Source organism: Leptinotarsa decemlineata, unplaced genomic scaffold, assembly GCF_025532065.1.
Source record: "Leptinotarsa decemlineata unplaced genomic scaffold, Ldec_3_MD MMD2_tig00026307_RagTag_RagTag, whole genome shotgun sequence".
Classification (NCBI taxonomy): Eukaryota; Metazoa; Arthropoda; class Insecta; order Coleoptera; family Chrysomelidae; genus Leptinotarsa; species Leptinotarsa decemlineata.
Genome location: NW_027412681.1, coordinates 5,137,936 through 5,156,934, shown reverse-complemented (window position 1 = coordinate 5,156,934; position 18,999 = coordinate 5,137,936). Strand labels below are relative to the sequence as shown.

At 34.8% G+C, this 18,999-nt stretch overlaps 1 protein-coding gene across 1 annotated transcript in view; it reads left to right on the top strand.

Moving 5' to 3' along the window:
• Positions 1-18,999, top strand: part of LOC111507146 (microtubule-associated protein Jupiter) — a 135,900-nt gene that overhangs the window by 78,169 nt on the left and 38,732 nt on the right. The window lies entirely within an intron of this gene.

The following is an 18,999-nucleotide window of genomic DNA, read 5'->3' as shown; positions in this document are numbered from 1 at the left end:
TTGTGCCAGTATTGTTAACTATGTATGCACTCATAATTCACAATTCATAATGTATTTTTTCTTTTATTTCACTTTTTTATATCGATTTAAAGTTTGTCAGTCAATTTGTTAGTGTATATATGTATAGTTGAAGAACAGTCTTTGCTGACTAGTTGAGAACAAAACTTGGAAAATATCTTTGGGTCATCAGCAGAACGAAAGTGTACTCTTATAACACAAGTAATTCCAATATTTCGATAAAATTTATTAAAATCTTCAAGGAAAAGCTACAATGATGGTGATACAATACAAAAATTATTATGAAAGGTCTCAAACTTACTGTTAGTGCGGTGTTGAAAAGAATGTTACTTTTAAACAATTGAAACATGTCAATACAATAAACAATTCACTACATTAAAAGAAGTTGACTCCTCACTGGATACAAAGAAGAATATTGAATTAAAATTTAATAAAAATCGTTATTGGTTTCAAAATTATGGATTGATTGGTTGAAGAAAAAGAGACAGACAAAAAACAATTGACAATGATAGCTGTCATGTGATTCAGTTTGAAAAAGTGTGTTAGTTTGTCGATGATGAAACTGTGGAACAAAAGAGAACTATTATGGTGCAATTGTGATAAGAGAGATCTGCTGTTCTATAAGTAACTCAATGAGAAAATCTAAAAATCTAGTATGTTAATTAATTGAGGAAAACAAGTGGACAGGTGTTGTTAAATGAAAGTAAAACCCTGCCATAGGAAGGTTAGGAATTTGTTCAAAAAAAATATTTAAAATGTTGTGAATTATATTAATGAAAAACCAGAATTATTATTGGTTTGGAAATCATTTAAATTTTTGTCAATGTCTAATAGGAAGGCATAGATTTCACTGAGGTGATCAATGTCTGATCTTCTATTATGGCAATTGTTTGTAATATAAATGACATTTCCAAAAACAATCTTTTAGATGTATTTCTTTCAGTTGATAAAATTTTAGTTGGATTGTAGTCCATTTTGTGACCTTCATTGGAGACATGATTACTGAGAGCACATCTCTCAGGATGTAATCTACTATCACTGAACTGATTTTGTCTTTGACGTTTGACCAATATATTTCTTACCACAATTTGAACATGGAAAAGTATATTTAAGTTTTTGTTATGAAAAGAAGGATCGGAAATCTGCAGAATTTAGTTCTTCAATTGTTTGACCAAATTGATTTCCGTTGAATGCTTATGGTGTGACCAATAGTTCAGAGAACCTACCAGAACTAATATAGGCTTACGATACCAATCTATCGGTAGAGCATTATCTGGTGTTCTGATTACCTTAATGTCAAGGAAAGGAACTCATTGTACGTTGTTTTTAGTTTCGATGGTGAACTGTACGTAAGGATCATAACTATTGAAGATGTCCACAATCTCAGATATTCCATCTTGAGGAAGGAATATGATAATGTCATCGACATATTTTTTTATAAAAAAGAGATTGAAGGGAAGTACCTATAAGAACAAATCTAGCAGGTCATCCATGACATATGCTACTAAAATGAGGCTAATATTAGCTCCCATTGAAGTACCAAAAGTTTGTTTATAAATTTTATCATTAAATGAAAAATATGTATTGTTAAAAAGGAAAGTTATAAGTTGGAGGATATCGTCTTTATGAATGTCACAAAATTGACTGATACGTCTCCACTTTCTATCAATAGATCTGAGACAAGCGTCTAAATAGACATTGCTAAAAAGAGATACCACATCTAGGCTAGCAATTGCTAATTGTTAGGTGATTTCATTTTATTGATTGTAGAAAAAACATCAAAAGAATCTTTAATAAAATATTGGTGTCAAATTCAGAAGCTTTAGTTGAAATGTCTGTTATAAAATGAAGCAAATTTTTCAGTGGGAGAACTAATTGAAGCAATAATAGATCTAACCAATAGGGTTGAATTGAATCATTTCAATTACGTTGAACTTGTAATGTGAGATCTCTACTCACTTTAGAGTTAGAATCACAATTTTCAATGAGGTGTGTAGAAAGGTTAATATATTGGTCACGGTAAAGTATCACAATGACATTGTCTTTATCAGATTTGGTAACTATGAGGTTTGGATTATTTTTTCAAGAAACGTTTAGTTTTGATGAAAAGGTGTTGGAAAAAATTGTCATTGGTATGTTTTTTGGAAGGTAAAAAAAAATAATCCAAACCTCATAGTTACCAAATCTGATAAAGGCAATGTCACTGTGATACTTGACCGTGACCAGTATATTCGATATGACCAGATTTGGTCATATCGAATGAGGGAACATTATTATTTTTTAGTTTTCCAGTTATATATTTTTTGTTTCCCCATAGCTGGTTCGTACCGTATATCTTATTTTCTCAGGTCTTCCTCTTGTCAGTGGTTTCTATCTTTCACATTCAGTTCCAGCCTTTCAGCCGATGGCAAGTTTCAAAACTGTTACACAGCATGCATAATCGTTTCCTTCGAGGTTGTTAAAAAAATAAATCATTCACCGCACCCTCAATAGTCCTAAATTTAGCCCGATATTTCATAAAAGACATAAAACCGCTGTGCTCTTTGAATAAAATAAAAATAAACCAACCCGCTCGTCGCGGAGGAAACCCGTTTAAGTGGGTCTAAAACTTTCTTGCAATTTACATACCGTTGTCGTTCTCGTTACTCTGCAAAAAAGTGTTACTCATACGGCATTTTCCCCAAGAATGCAGGTTTATGCTGGAATGCCATTTCAAAGTGTAATACGGTCTCGGTACTTGTGAAAGAACTTACTTGACAACTCTTTCGAGTGGAACATCTTTAATTCATCGTTTAAATTTTCATAATGGCGTTTTTCGAGTCGTTTATGTCTAGTCTGAATACTTCTAGCTTCTTGGGAACGGAAAGTCAACTAACAAGTGTTTTGATTTTGAATGTCTACGTCAAGAAACATGGGTACAAGAACTGCTATTAAACTAACAGACTAGTTCATACAACAAATCGGGACAGAGGTATTTTCATGACGAGATTTCGATCGTCTTCAGTCGATCTTTCATGACAGTCTGGTTTAGTTTTCAGAATGTGGTAACCGGTCGGCTGATCTTTTCTTCATTTATAAACCCTCTCACATCAGACATGAAAACGAATTTCGTTGATATATATCAGTAAACGATGCATCAATCTTCTTGTCATTCCAATAAGATGAGTGCTTTAGTATCGATTGACTATTCTAGGGCGCCTGACACGTTAAATCATCAAATATTAACTGCAATTTTACATTTTATTGGTTTGAGTACTTCTGGTTGTTCTTTTCTCAAATCATATTTATCAAATCGAACTCAGTTCATTGAAATAAAAAACGAAATATCAAATACCAGTCTCGAATATACCTACACAGTAGGTTGAATGGACTGGCGAAGATAGTGGCCATCATCGGCCTAAAGTCAATGATATTCCATAATTGAAAACCGATTTTCTTTCAGAGTATTTCATTCCTCTTTCTGAATCTTGCACTGATGAGTGGCTAATGAGCCCAAAACCAGTCTGCAAATGTGTCCGTTCCAAACTTGAAGGTCGACTCTTTCAGTTGTATTGCCAATTGCATATGCAGGAAATTTTCTGTGAAGATTCCTTCACTGACGCCTGTCGAATATAATCCAACGCCCTTCGTGGTATTAGCCAGAGGAGGAGTTGTTTTCTGATAGGCGTCAGTCCATTCAACCTACTGTGTATAGGTATATTCGGGACTGGCTTGAACGTTTAAAGTTCATTTCTTTAGATTTGTTTACTGCCTGTCTTCAAGCATAGACCACGAACTAATAAGAAAATATCATAGTGGTTCACCAAGGGGTTCCACAAGGTAGTGTATTGGGACCACTTTTATGTACATTATGTATACCTCCAATTTCCATAATCATCTAACATGTTTACTGATGGCACGCAAATTTATCGTGCATTCAAATTGGAAAATATGAGGGAAGCTAAAAATCAATCGTGATTTAAAAATCTTTCCTGATCTTTCTAATGATCATCTTTCATCTATAAATTGTTATGAATCTTCTACTGTATTATTCGATAGCGATACTCAGAAACATGCAGCTTTGAGTGAAATGCAGATAATCTTAGGGACTGATATGCTGACTTTACCCGACAGTTGCAAAAATTTAGGTTTACTCATAGATTCTAAATTACGTTTTAAAGCGCATGTTACGGGAAAACTTCGAAAGGCCTACGCGTCGTTGAAGTTTGTATATCAGCAGATAATATATTTAAGTTTGGATGTATCACATTAGGAGGAGAGAATGAATTTCCCATAAGCTGAAAGACGCGGGATGGTTGAGTACATATAACGCAAATTAAACTTTTTACCATAAAATACTAAAAATCAAAAATCCTGAATATTTATTTAGAAAAGTTATATATAGGACAGATGTGCATAACGTCAATCTTCGGAGAAAAAATGTGATCCATATTCCTGCACACAGTAAAGAAATTTATAAAAGGTCATTTACCTACCAGATATCTCTTCACAGCAATCTCCTGGATGTTCCCGAGTTCTCTTCAACAACTCAAACTTTCAAAAAAAAAGACAAAAAATATTTGTTTGAGAAGCAATGAAACAAGATTTTTTTTAGAATATTCCTTAATTATATTTGACTTCTATTCATATCCTGGTGTAACTATAGCTAGAATGTTTATTTATTTTCGTTGTGGTTTATGTGGAAGAAATGGTTTCAAGACCTAGCATAATCCATTTATTTACCTTGTTATCTGTTATCCTGTGATCTGAAGAATATTTTATGTTATGGTAAATAGTAAATAAATAAATCATTTTTCGATCAAAGGTAGCAGTAGACATGTCTACCATAACGGTTTTTTTTCAAATATTCATTTGGCCACCAGTGGACTACCTCAAGAATCTGATCTGAAGCCAAAACTTTTTCACTATTCATGAATTCAATATTGTAACATTCACCAGAAAATTCAGTACAATATAATTTGCATACAGTATTGATTAAACTATCTGAGATAGAAATAACACTATATGGGTGTCCATTTTGACCAGTTTGACATTAATTTTATTGTTAACTCACTTCCCTATATTTTAGTTTAGTAAGATCAAAGTCAGAATATGGGTCATCAATATGGAATCCCATTCATGATCAAAGTATATCAAATATTGAAAGAGTCCAGAAAAAGTAGTAGAAAGCCAAAAACTTTCTTTACCAAAATTCAATCACTCCTAAAAATGTAACCCCTGTCAATTTAAACAAGATTCCTTTGGCTGGGATTTATTCAAATAAGCGAATGAATGTCATTACGATGTCATTGATGACATGAATAGATAACATTCATTCCGTGGCAAAAAATCGTAATTTATGAAAGAATTGTGTGTATCCAGATTGGTACTAAACAGCCCTAAGGCAAGTGTGTTACGGCAAAACATCGATGTCTACCGGTAAGGATGACAGTGTTCCATGTAAATGAAATTTTTACCTTTCATTTAGTATATTGTGTAGAAACCCTGTAAATGATATCTGATTCAATTCCATAACGAATGTTTGGAATATAAACTAAGTAGATGAAAGTGTTTTTTGTTCAATTCAGTGTTCATATAAAAGTATTTGTTTCGGAAAAATATTGTCTTTCCTGTAATTCAATGTTTATATAAAAGTAGCTGTTTCAGAAGGGCTTTTTCTTCCAGTTTGTGTCTGAAAAATACTTCTTTGCATGATCTACATACACATCTATGTAGAGTTACTTCTTTTCAATTTGATTACTTCCTTCCTTTCTTTGGAAGATTCCCACATTTTTTTGTATCAAAATACAGTGAATCGTTCAGGCTACGAACATCAATTTTGGTACCAAAATGGCATTTGCACTAAATGGAAGTGGCAAAAAGGAATCTATAGAGAAGACAGTATTCAACAAAAAATATTATGAGGCCTTAAGAAAGCTCGTTTAACATTGAAAAAGGAATCTTTAGAAAACAAAATCATTCAGTACCAAAAAGAGACTCCACATTCCAGCAAGTAATGAGTATAAACCCTATATATTTTCGTAAAATGTCGGTTGCCATCTGTTTTGCGAAATAATATTTCCCTTTTCTTTCGTACATTCGTACTAGGGTATATACATCATTAATCTTGGGGGCTAAAATGGCCAAGATGAATCTTCCTCCGTCGTATTATCCAAGTATCCAACTATTATTTTACTGTTTTTTCCAAAACAACATTTTTGAGTTCTAATGATTCATACCATTATTTTCCCGTGGTGAGTATTTCAAATGCCTCATTTCCTCGGATAGGCTATGTACTCAAACACTAAATAAAGTGCAATTAGACATTCCACATTAGACCAACCAATATTGATGACCGTTATTAAGTTTCCTGTGCCGTTAGCTGATCACTATAAGCTAAGTAACTCCTCTTGTACGATTCCTGTAATTTCTCATACTAATGACGTATCGAAAATTGAAGCGTACAGTTGCCAGGCCACTCCTTAGCTGAAAATTTAAAACCACTAAATCATATATTAATTTCCAAAATTCATCATTTCTTTTACATAAAAATAATTTAGTACCAAATTGTTTTGGAAGACCTTCAAAAAGTCCGTTAGAATTTCTGTTACAATTTATGCTAATACTTCTTGAAATAGATGTGAATTGTAGATTGTGAAGCTATGTTCTGTGATGTGTTAGATTTTCAGATAATAACCGTAATTTATTCGAACCTAGACAAGTTTAAAGAACTAAAGAGGCATCGTGACCTACCTGATCAACTGAGAGATGTGTTCATTTCATCAAGTCAGTGCCAAAAAGGCCAGTCGATGGCAGAAAATCCCGTCACTAACCTTCCTGCATGATTTTGCATGCTCTAAAATCTGAAAGATAAATAAGGTATTGTTACGCCGTTTTAAACAATGTACTGCTACTGAGCGCAAGAAAGCAGACTGGAAAGGCACTCAAAGAAAAATAAAACAAAAAAAAGGAAAAGTAGGGATAAGGACGAACAGAAAAAACCAATAATTGTTCAAATAATTGTAGCAACAAGTACAAAAAAGCTAAGAAGGAAGAAAAGAAAAGAATAAGAAAGAAGGACTGAAAGAAGACCAAAAGACATTGTTGAAACATTCATAGTAATAAGAACAGAGACGGAAAGCAAACAAAATGGAGCTCTTTTCAACAAAAGCAAGACCAAGAGTAGTTTAAAAAAATTCAAAACAGGCGATCAATCGTAAGTTTTATTTTGAGTTACTGAAAGAGACGCGAAGATAGGTTAGGGTTTGATAGCCTACTGAGACATTTAATGGATTTTGTAAAGAAGGCGATAGATCCTCTTATAACTACACACTGAGAAGCTCGAATTTCTCCACCTAAGATAATATGAAAAAAGAGAAGACATAGTTCAAATGAGACTACCTAATCACAAGTTGAGAACCGACAAGAGTGAAGCACAATGCAATTACATATCACATTCAATATGCTGCCTTTCACACAGGTGGGTCTATTTTCGTAGCTATCGCTCTATTTGGACTTTGAGATAAAAAAGCTGTAGTGTTTCAAAGTTCCAAAGGTGTTTAGAACCCACGGCTCTTTTTCAGCTATAAGTTGAAGTAGAAGAAGGCTAAAGCCACAAAGGATTCTCAGCAAATGTTGAAAATCACCGCAAATGAAAAATTTGCTAGAAAATAAATGTGAAGTTGTTTCAAAACACATCAATAAATAAATGAGGGACGTAAGTATATAAGGACTCAGTAAAATTATGTACTGTGAAAGACATGATGAACAAAAAGTTGTATAACTGCTTGGAACAAACACTACATCCATTCCTATTACAAAGTTCATCATTAGAGATTTAGTAACCTTTATTGATATGCCAAATTTCTCCTCCAAAGGAAATTCAAAGACTCGTCATATAGCATAAGAAAAGTAAGAAACATACTATGCTGAGCTAACTATGTGTGGATCATTAATGAATTGCTTATATTTATTTTGTATGAGCTCAATAATATTTTTCGAATGATTTCATGTACCCCATTGACCCATTTTCCAATTTTATTTTGTATTAAGGATTTTGGTACACTCACAGATGGTTGAGGGTCCATATATGGAGTTTATGATACGTCCGTAGCACACTCATGAGCTTTTCTTTTGCTTGCAATGCCTGAGTGCCCTGGTACTTTGATTTCCATTAGCCAGTTTCCTCAGTGTTTTTCACGGCAATCCCAATCAGTCTCGATGTCACTATGTCTGCAGCTTGGGTGCTTGAGAATATTGACCCACTCAGGCCCGTGCTATGTCGCCAGGATTCATTGTGTTACATCCCCCAGACCCTTCGGTAGGGGGATTTTCACGTCAATGGTGAAAATTAGCCTAAGAATGCAAAACATATGTACTCATGGACATTGAAACAGCCTGATACACCTATGACTGTTCTTCACGCAGGTGGATCGAAGTAAATCGAATGTTCAATTAGTCGAAGTACATTAATCATCAGGTATAATGTTATTAACAGTCAATTAAAACAGCAGCCAACAGTTACTTTTTCTGCTTCGTGACTGCTCTTATGATTGCCCTCGCAAATTGCGTTGCAGAATATTAAGCACAACTGTATAAAAAAGTTTTAATTGGTCCAAAATAGAGGTTTACCAAAAAAGGATCACCGATTGATTGAACTCGGTAAATTGGGTTGGTATTACTAGAGACGATTAATTGAATGATTGAGGTGATATTTGTTATTTAACGAAAAATAATTACTGGTTCTTAAAGACCTACATAGATTAATAAAAAAATTATATTTCACTGAATGAGCACAATCATTTTATACGTCGTCCTTTCTTGGATGAATCAAATGTACATAACTATTTTAGGAGTTCCTCAAGGATCCAATTTGGGACTTTTGTTATTCATCATTTTCATAAATGATCTCATAACGAAAGAAGATTTTTCTTAACACATTCATGCCGAAACCCCAAGAAAATGGCTGAATGGTGCTCTTTTTGTTGATTTGCAAAACTGATGTACCTTTCTGTATGCTCCTGGTGGAAGTAGATGTCACAGAGAAACTAGTGATACTGAAAGAAATCCTGACACACTCTCTCAGAGCAGATTCCTGCACGTACGGCGATATCCTTGACATCTTTGGCATGTCGTCCGTTTTAGGCGCAGCACTTCTAGGTGAAAGATCAAACAATGCGGGATCCGCTAGCGATTCTTCTTAATTGGTCGAAATAAGTTAATTATCGTTATTCATTAGGTTTATTGGTCCATTAGAAACCGAACGTTCCAGTTAACTTGACATTGATCAAACTTGAATGACGCTGCTTCGAAGTAATTACAGTCGATACAAATTTTCAATTAATTAGTGCACACGGAACAAGGTTAAAAGTGTTGAAAATATGAGATGATTGGGTTTTTCATGGGGGTAATTGTAATGGAACTGGAATCATTTTGAAGTGTACAGGGTGATTTTGTCTCATTTGTTTCGTTTACATATTTTTATAGAAGAGCACTTCCAACTATGGGAAGACGGTGGCGCCCTCTCCGCGAAGAACGATGCAACACCATTGTCTTTCTCATCGAAACGTACTGAAAATGATATATTTTTATGTGAATTTTGTTCAACCTTGATATCTCGTCCTGTTCAAGAGTTAAGAGAATGAGGTCTAATGAATATATTCGGGTTATTCGCAGAAAAAGATACTTTCAAACTCAAAAGAAGCTCGGTTTCCAAGTCCGAATTTCTTGATGTACTTGTCAAAAATATTGATAGTAACAACGCTTTCATGTTATGAGATCAAGTGTATTGAAATGCATTAAAAATAATAATAATAGAAATACGTCTTTATTCACCATAAAAAGTGCAATTAAAACAGACAAAACAAGCAAAAATAAAACAAATTTTGGTGTAAAGGTGAATACGCGGAGTATCAACCAAGACTGTTTTTCAACTCAACCTGGAAATTGCAATAATGAATTATTTTGTATTGCGAATGTCAGGAACCGACACAAAACCGGACCAGTTATGTCAATATGTCACAGAAAGAAGCGCGTGCCTAAAAAAGCGAGAAAGTGTTAGATAGGTACCTATTTAGTTCTAGTAAACAACCCAACATAGCCAGTATCGCCATCTCTTAGCAATAAGCGGAAATACCCTATTATTTTTATTGAGAACAATGGAATCTTCCACGCGCTTTCAGTCTAGACTAGAACCTAGAGTCTAGAATTTTAAAGAAGTTATTACTCTTACATTTTATGAACAATATTACAAGACTACTCGGAACTACTCGGAATTAAAAAAGCATGCAGCATGCATTCGTATATTTGGTAGTACGTATTTATGTGAGCAGATGTTTTCCGCACAAGAATTACGAATAGTCAGCCATTCTGAATACGCTGTAGTCGAAGGGCATCCAATTCTCTTGAAGCAGGTCCGTAAATACTGTCGCAAAAAGAAATTTTTGGCATGATCAGTGGCTCGCGTAGTTCGAGTTTTAAGAGTATATTAAGCGAATCACAACTTGGAAACATCTGCCTGAGGACGTTATAAGAAATTTGGTTTAGATAACTGACTTGTTTAGCGAAGTTCTGGATCAAACCACAATCCTGAATCTACATTGCATTTTTCCACAAACAGATTAAAATCACAGAAATACAAGCTAAAAAGCAGGGACCCAAGAATAAATCCTTGTGGCGCTCCCTTTCATACTGGTAGAGCATCTGATACAACTCCATTCACAACTCTTTGAGTACGACTCTTCAGCTTTCTGAGAGTGATACTGTTTTTCAAAAAAAAAACAAAGTAGACAAGTTTGTCACACAATATCTCGTGATCAACTTTCTCTGAAATAATCTCCAACTACAAGGAATACAATCACTTATACACAGATGCTTCGAAATCTTCTAATTGTGTGAGAGGAGCCGTCATCACAAGAGATACGGAGCATGCTTACCGTCTGCCATCAATCTGTAGCGTTTATACAGGTGAATTATACGCCATAGATCAAGGCGTAGCATACTGTGAAAGACTGGAAGGCAACTCTGTTATTATCACCGATTCTCTCAGCGCAATTCATGGAATCAGACAATTATACCCAAGCAATTCACTACTTGTCCGTATAAAGGAGAACTGAAATCAGAGGCAATGAGAAAGCCGATGCAGTCGCTCGCAATGTTACAGTTACTCCTTCCGCAACACTGTTTGAACAAATTCCCCACTCAGATTACTTTAATACCATGAAGAAACTAATAGCAATCACTAAGAAAGAAAGATGAATGGCCTTGGAATCAAATAAATTACGTGAGATAAATCCCGACATACGCTTCCAGAACTACCAATCGGCCCAACGAAGACACCAACACCTTATGAAAAAAGAATATGCTGCGGAGTGTGATATTTGTGGTGTAATTAACAGAGTGAAACACATTATTCTGGAGTGGCCAGTTTTTGAATATGAAAGACAAGAAGCAAGACAGTGATCTCAATTCTGCCCTAGACGTGGTGAACTTGAACTCTTTACTAACCTTTTTGAAATCTATTCATATATTACATAAAATATAATTATACCTAATTGTTCCTTCGCTAATAACCCTTCGCGGTTGATGCGGTTATTTTTGAAAAAAAAAGTATCACAGGCCTTGCTATAATCCAGAAGTACTGAACAGGTTAAATTCTCATCATCTACAACTTTCAACAATCATCAGTAATTGTCAGAAGAGCAGTGGTGGCATTATGCTGCGGTCCGAATCCAGATTGAACAAATGTAATGAAATGATGTCCATTGGCATAATTATTAATCCTATCTTCCAGTAATAATTCCACTACTTTAGAGAGGCACGGAAGAATAGTAATTGGTCTCAGGTCAGAAAGGACGGTAGGTGGATTATACATAGCCAGAGGAATAACCAATCGATTATTTCAAAATTTTGGAAATTGGCAACTGATTTAGATAGAGTTTATGAGGAATGTGAAGTGAAGGTGAAATAGAGGGTCAATGAGATTGATTATTTTAAGAGATATTCGGTCTGAACCCAAAGCAGTCGTACCCAACCGCGTACACCGTCTCATATTGGTCTCACAGCGTTCAATTTTTGATTTCAAAATTCTAATTGATTCATCGAAAGAGCTAATGGACATTCTGAAGTAACTAAAAAATTTTGTTTTCATCTTGCAGGAGTTTACCAGTTGTTGCTTGTATGTTAATTCATTGTAATTTCAGTTTTAAAATTGGTTGGGTCTGACACGTTTCAAATATAAGTATTGTATCATATAATGATGATCAATTTTCTTCTTTATCACAAATTCGCCGAAAACGGTTGCTATTGATGGCTGCCAAACATATAGTTAAAAACGCAGCGTCTTCAAACTTGAAACCTATGCATTATAGATTATGTACTTTCTAATACAGTGATATTTTTCAAAACAGCTATTGCCATCTCTAGGGCAGACAGCGTACTTCTGAGTAGTAAAAACACAAAAGTTGCCGATATATTCTTTGGAAATTCCAGTATTGAGATGGTAGATATATTTGTTTTAGCAATCTATAAAACTAGTTCGAACTGTAGTAGAGTCTTTATCACCGGATGGATCAATCACTTTTCCACAACGACCTAACCGCGGCAATCCGTACTTTTCAAAGTAATCACAGTTATTACATCAGGCGATGAAAAGATACACCAGCACCGTTGCCGAAGCATGTACTCATAATTAACAATATCTTTTCTTTGTTTCAGGTATGCCGTTTCCCATTCTAAAGATTTTCATCAAGGAAACGCGATTCAATAATTAGAAGTCTATAAGGTAATTTTTAAAATTCCCCCCATATCGCATACGAATGAGACCATTAATTTAATCATACATCTGGAATAATAACTGGGTCTGTAGGCAGAAATAAAATGAAACGGCCGGTATTCATAGCTGCATTAGTATCAAGTAGCTAATTATTGCTAATTGGGAACTGGCGATCTGCGCACGGAATGCGTAATATCATATCGGAAAGCTATTCATTGCGTTTTTTCGATCAGGTTGATCAACCGGGCAGATCAATTAGTATGAAAAAACGCTGTTCTATGAGTAAGTGTTACGGCTAATTGAACTGGAAAGGAAGTTGGCTCACCTGTGTACGTAGTGAATCAGAACAACCTAGACAACAACGGATTTCCTATAGATATCCTTATCAAATCCAATTCAGGTTGGAATATCCTTGCAGGGTTATTCTGCTAATGTGATAGACCTACTATAGAAGCTGTTATTCGGTCTACATTGGATTTGTAGATATGACAACATCGCATCTTTTTCTATAATATATAGGCCACAGCTGTCGCTACTTCTGTATCTTTTTATCATGATAACTCGATGGATATGGAAAAGATATCCCTGAGCTGGCCATGAATGTACTGCATATATCCAAAAGTAATCTAAAGAAAAGTGTAATGTATAAATTGAAATGGGTATATTTTTAGGAAAGACTAATTTTTGGGAAACAAAGCTTTTGGCCTTCTACATACAAAAGAGGTTTAGGTCATTTGATTGTAGTTACCTGTGGTTTATAAATATTAGCGTAAGAAGCAACTGCAACCCTGAAGAGGTATAAACCTATAGCAGGGTCCCAACAACATCCAAATACTTTGTAAACTACTACCCTTAATAATGAATAAACGTAATCATACATACATACAAGCAAGTTGTAGTATTCGAATGACTATTGAAGAAACGACTGTATTAGCGAAACATGCCGTAATATATTTCTCAAATATACTTTCTGGAGATAAATCGTAAGGTGTAGTTTATGAAACAACTAATTAATCCTCTCTCGTATTTTCGAGTTCCTCCGGGACATCGACTGGCAAATAAACCAGCATCCACAATTTTTCTTCGTCTCGGTAATAATTCAGACCGATATGGAGATAGGGCGTCGAAGCGTCAATAAACTTATCAAGTGTTAGCCTACATGCATGTAAATCTGGGCGGGCAATGCAAATTGCAACAAAGAACTTCTTTCTCTCTTAGTTTGAACGGCGACCATCGCTAAAACAAAAAGAAAAACCAATGACAGCTGGAAAAGATTTCGGAGAAAGTGTAAATGAATGAGTCGCTCAGAGTCTCATTCAGGAGAGGGGCGGTTGAAGAACTTGTTTTTTACTGAAAAACAGAAGTAATCAATACTTCAATATATCAGACTGGTACTACCTTTTTTGGAAAACAAACTTGTAGTCTAGAGCACAAATACCATTCACACAATTTTATAGAGTCATACGGTTCGTAATTTCACAGTTATTTCTGAAAATATCCTTGTGCCACGAAACTGCAGTAATGTTAGTTACAGAAAAAGTGGTATGAAAACATAGAAAGTTTCAATTCTCATTTCTTATGAAAATTTTTTGCCAAAAAAATTATCCTATCAAATTTGTCTGTTTCTAGTCATGTGTGTCGAAATAACCAATGAAACCATCATTACACTGATAACTACCCATAGATAGTTTTCACGGGTAGTTATCACTTATGTCATGACATTGCTAAGCAACCAACACAATAAAGTTGTTTGACATTTCAGTAATTCAGTTTATTTCGAAAATGTCACTTCCTCGCTTTGGTGTTCAAAATGATGCGGCAGGAACATCATAACCAAATAATCAATAGTATGCGTGGAAACACCTATGCAGTAACCGAGGCAAATACAGCAAGATCAACGGAATATCATTATATGAATTGTTCTTTTAATAACTGTGTGTTCAATAAATAATTTTGTTCGAATTGCAAAAAGTTTTCTCACCGAATATCTCTCGAACATTGATAAATAACTCATAATTTTATCACTTCCTCAAGCACGTTATTTTAGGTAACATCCCTCCGCCTTCGGCGTCGGGATGTTACCAAATAACGTGCTTTCGAAAACTGTGATAAAATTATTTCGTTAGTTATCAATGTTCTTGGGATATTATAGCTGATAATCTCCTACCACGTAGGAGATCAACGGCTACATCCATCATTCTATAATTGTTCGTTTTTGGCGAATATTTCAAAAACCGTTGCAGATATGGAAAACTTGAAAGAATCCTCAAAGAGCAAAAAATTACTGAAAAAAATTCTGGTATTCCAAAATTGTTAAACCAATATTCATAGTTTCAATTGAGCCGGGAAAATACGCGTAAAAACGTGATTTTTCTTGCTCAGACTATTTCCGTTTCGTTCGCTTCAATAAAAAAAATCAACTCATTAAATATATTGCAAAATGAACAAAAACCTGTACTTACTGGGTAACTTACATAAACAATATTCCTGAACAAAAAAATGGTTATTGCAACTTTCCCCTTCATTAATGGAGAATTCTCAAGCTTTAGAAAAAATCCTTGGTGAGGAAATTGAAAAATTTTTTTTTCATTTAGGAAATTCATGAAAAAATTAAAAACATAAATGAAGCATTCAACATTTTTTTCTTGAAATATTCTAATTCGTTTATTAGCTTATCGATAAAAGCTACATAATTTCATTTGTGTGTTCATTGAATGATTCCATTGTTTTTGGAAGAATCCGATTATTAATGCAAGTAATGATTTTTGTGAAAAATATCATTTCTTGAAAGAAATTTATTTCCGACTGTGAATATCAATATGAAAGAACCATTCTTTCTGAGAAGTACTGTTTTGTGTTCCAAAAAAATATTTGATTTTTTTAAATTATAATTTTTTTTTTCAGTAAAAATTTCATTTAAACAAATACATTTCCATACACAAATTTTTGGACTGTAATGAACAATTATTCATATTCTTATTTCTCATAATGATAATGATTCATTATATTTTCCACTATTAGAAAAAAAATTAGATTATATAAATGTTTCATGAAATAAAAAACATAAAATCACAAAATATATTTTTTGAATACAAAATTATTGAAAAAAAATTCCTTTGTATTGATATTTTCTGAAAAAAATAATAATTAATCACTAACGAAACAAAAACCTACTTAAATTATCGAAATTCTAATATATAGAATCAATATACGAATAAGAAATCAAACTGAAGAGATCAAACTGAAATTACAAATAAAAAATTATTTTCTCAAACGAATGAGAGTCCCACAATGATCCTCACGCTATCTCTTTTCGTCTAACTCTCATAAAATGAAAGTGTAGAATTCAATTAATCATGTTTCGTATATACGAAGCCAATTCGAATAGCATAAAAACTAGTTACCGAACGTCGGCAGTCTATTTGTATGGCATGGGCAGCGTGGTATAATACAAGGTCTAATCATTATTTTTATGTGGGAGATTTTATATGGTATCAACTAGTAAATTTATCAGACCCAGTACATTAGTCTCTTATTTAGCTCAGTTTCATCTTCCTCCTGAAAATGATCACTTGGTGATTGAAACACGTGTTGAGGTGTTAAAAATAACGGTTTGGGGTTGGGATAAAACTCCAATAATATTCATTTCATTTGGCTATTCGGATTGACTTCGTATTGACTGTATCAAATATTTCCAAGGTCATTTCTTCAGAAGTTTTAATCCACCCATATTCGTATTCTCAACTGGAAAAATAAAATAAGAATAAATCAGTGTAGTGTTAACAACAACAGCATTTGAGAGAAACAATCGCTACAACAATGATAGTAATGAAGTTTTGAAAAATTTTCTTGGAAGCAGTCCTAATTTGAATTTCATTTCATTCCATTTTGAGACTCGTTAACCCATCAAGTTCTATTCTCAGGATTGGCTCCACAAAGATGGGTGGTATCATTTCAAATCACACATGCACAATACTTTGCTCCAACATTAATGCAATAAAAATCGACATTCAGAAAAAAAAGTTTACTTTCATCTATTCCGTAGTCTGAAGTTGAATTTTTGTGTCCCGGAATACGTTGATTCAAAAATTTAAAATTTTCAAAATATATAATTTGAAAAACACAACACATTTTCTAATTTCACTAGTTCGGACTTCCATTGTCTATTATATAAAATGATTTGAAATCCCTGAAACAAGTAAAAAAGAATAATTAAAAAGACTAGTTGAAAATAACAATTATATTAAGCAACAATAAACCTGAAATGAAATGATAGTGAAATAACCTACAAGTAAAAATATAATAATTGAATAAATAAAAATTAAAGGAATGAAAAAAGAAAATAAAAAAAATAAAGAAGTGTAGAGATTCCAAGTCACGTTAGTTCACGACGTTTCGATTGTTGGTATCTACAATCGTTGGTGACCAACGTCATCAACATGAGTTTCCGCCCACTCACGGGAATGGAGGAATCCTTGTTGAGAAAAGGCCTGAATTTTGCCATTACGCCAGCATCTGTGCCCACTTTGGAGATAATTACTGCAGTGGAATCCACCAGTTCCCTCATTGACCAGACCGAGGCAGAAGAGTTCAGATGGAAAATTAGAGAACAGTTGGATCGAGAACCAGTTCCAACATCTAACATCAGCAGGGAAGAACGTAGAGCTCTGAACGGCCTACGTAGAGACAACACCATCAAGATCCTACCTGCAGATAAAAGAAACGCTACTGTGGTAATGGATACCGTTCTCTACGCACAGAAGATCGAAGAGGTTCTGCAGAAGGGACGATACACAAAGATCGTACGGGACCCTACTGCATCAATTGAAAGGAAGTTGTACCAGATTTTGAAAAAACACCAAGTCTATTTTTCGGACAAGCAAAGATCATGGCTAACACCGCACCACAGTAAGCCCCCTCACTTGTATGGTCTACCCAAAATCCACAAGAAGGACGTTCCGCTTAGACCAATCATCAGCTCCAGAGATTCGGCTACTCAAAACTTGTCTAGATTTTTACTTCCCTTAATACAACCATTACAAGAAAAAACATCGTCTTTTGTGAAGAATTCAAGGCATTTTGTCGAACTACTAGGGTCAATTGAGGTTACACAGGAAGATCAATTAATTAGTTTCGACGTGGAAAGCCTTTACACCAACGTTCCGGTCGAAGAAGCACTCCAAATCATACAGAGAAAGCTATCCGAAGACGGGAACCTGAAAGAGAGAACGAATCTACCTATAGAAGTAATTATGGAATTACTAGGATGCTGTGTACGAAACTGTTATTTCCAACTGAAGGACGAATTCTTTACACAAGATGAGGGACTGCCAATGGGATCGCCACTTCCACCAGTCATAGCCAACATATATATGGAGTGGTTTGAAACTCTGGCCATTGAAGAAGCCCACAAGAAACCTCGAGTCTGGTTGAGATATGTTGACGACACCTTCATAATATGGAAATCATGGGAATACTGAACTAGACGCCTTTCTGAAACACATCAACAGCGTTAGACCTTCCATCACTTTCACAATGGAGAAGGAAATCCACAATGAATTGCCATTCTTAGACGTTTTGGTGAAGAGGACCGACACTAAGTGGGAAACATCTGTATACCGAAAACCCACTCATACGGGACAGTATCTGAACCACAAATCCAACCACCATCAATCGACAAAAAGAGGAATCATCAAGACTCTATTAGACCGTGCTTTTGGGCTCTGTAATACAAAGGAAGGTCTCGAGAAGAAACTAGACATCATCAAAAATGATCTTCAGCGGAATGGATACTCCAAAGCGATGGTAGAAAAGACTTTGGCTAGAAGACAGCAGGAGCCTCGCAAGGAAGAGAAGCCGTCACAACCAGTGCTTGCACTTCCCTACATCAGAGGATTATCGGAGAGGATAAGAAGAATTGGTTCCAAGTACAACATTAGAACCTGTTTCAGATCCGGTAACACTATCCGTAGCAGCCTCACGAAAACCAGGCCCCCAAACGCGGACTGCGATTCCAAGAATTGCATTTACCGGATACCCTGTGAGTGCGGAAAATCCTATATTGGTGAAACTAAGAGACCATTGAATGTTCGCATTGCCGAGCACAAGAAGCACACACAGCGAGGAGAAACCAGCAAATCAGGAATAGCAGACCATGTTTGGACCCATCAACACAACATCGAGTGGTCCCAAGCTGAGATCTTGCACAGAGAGGAACATTGGTTCAGGAG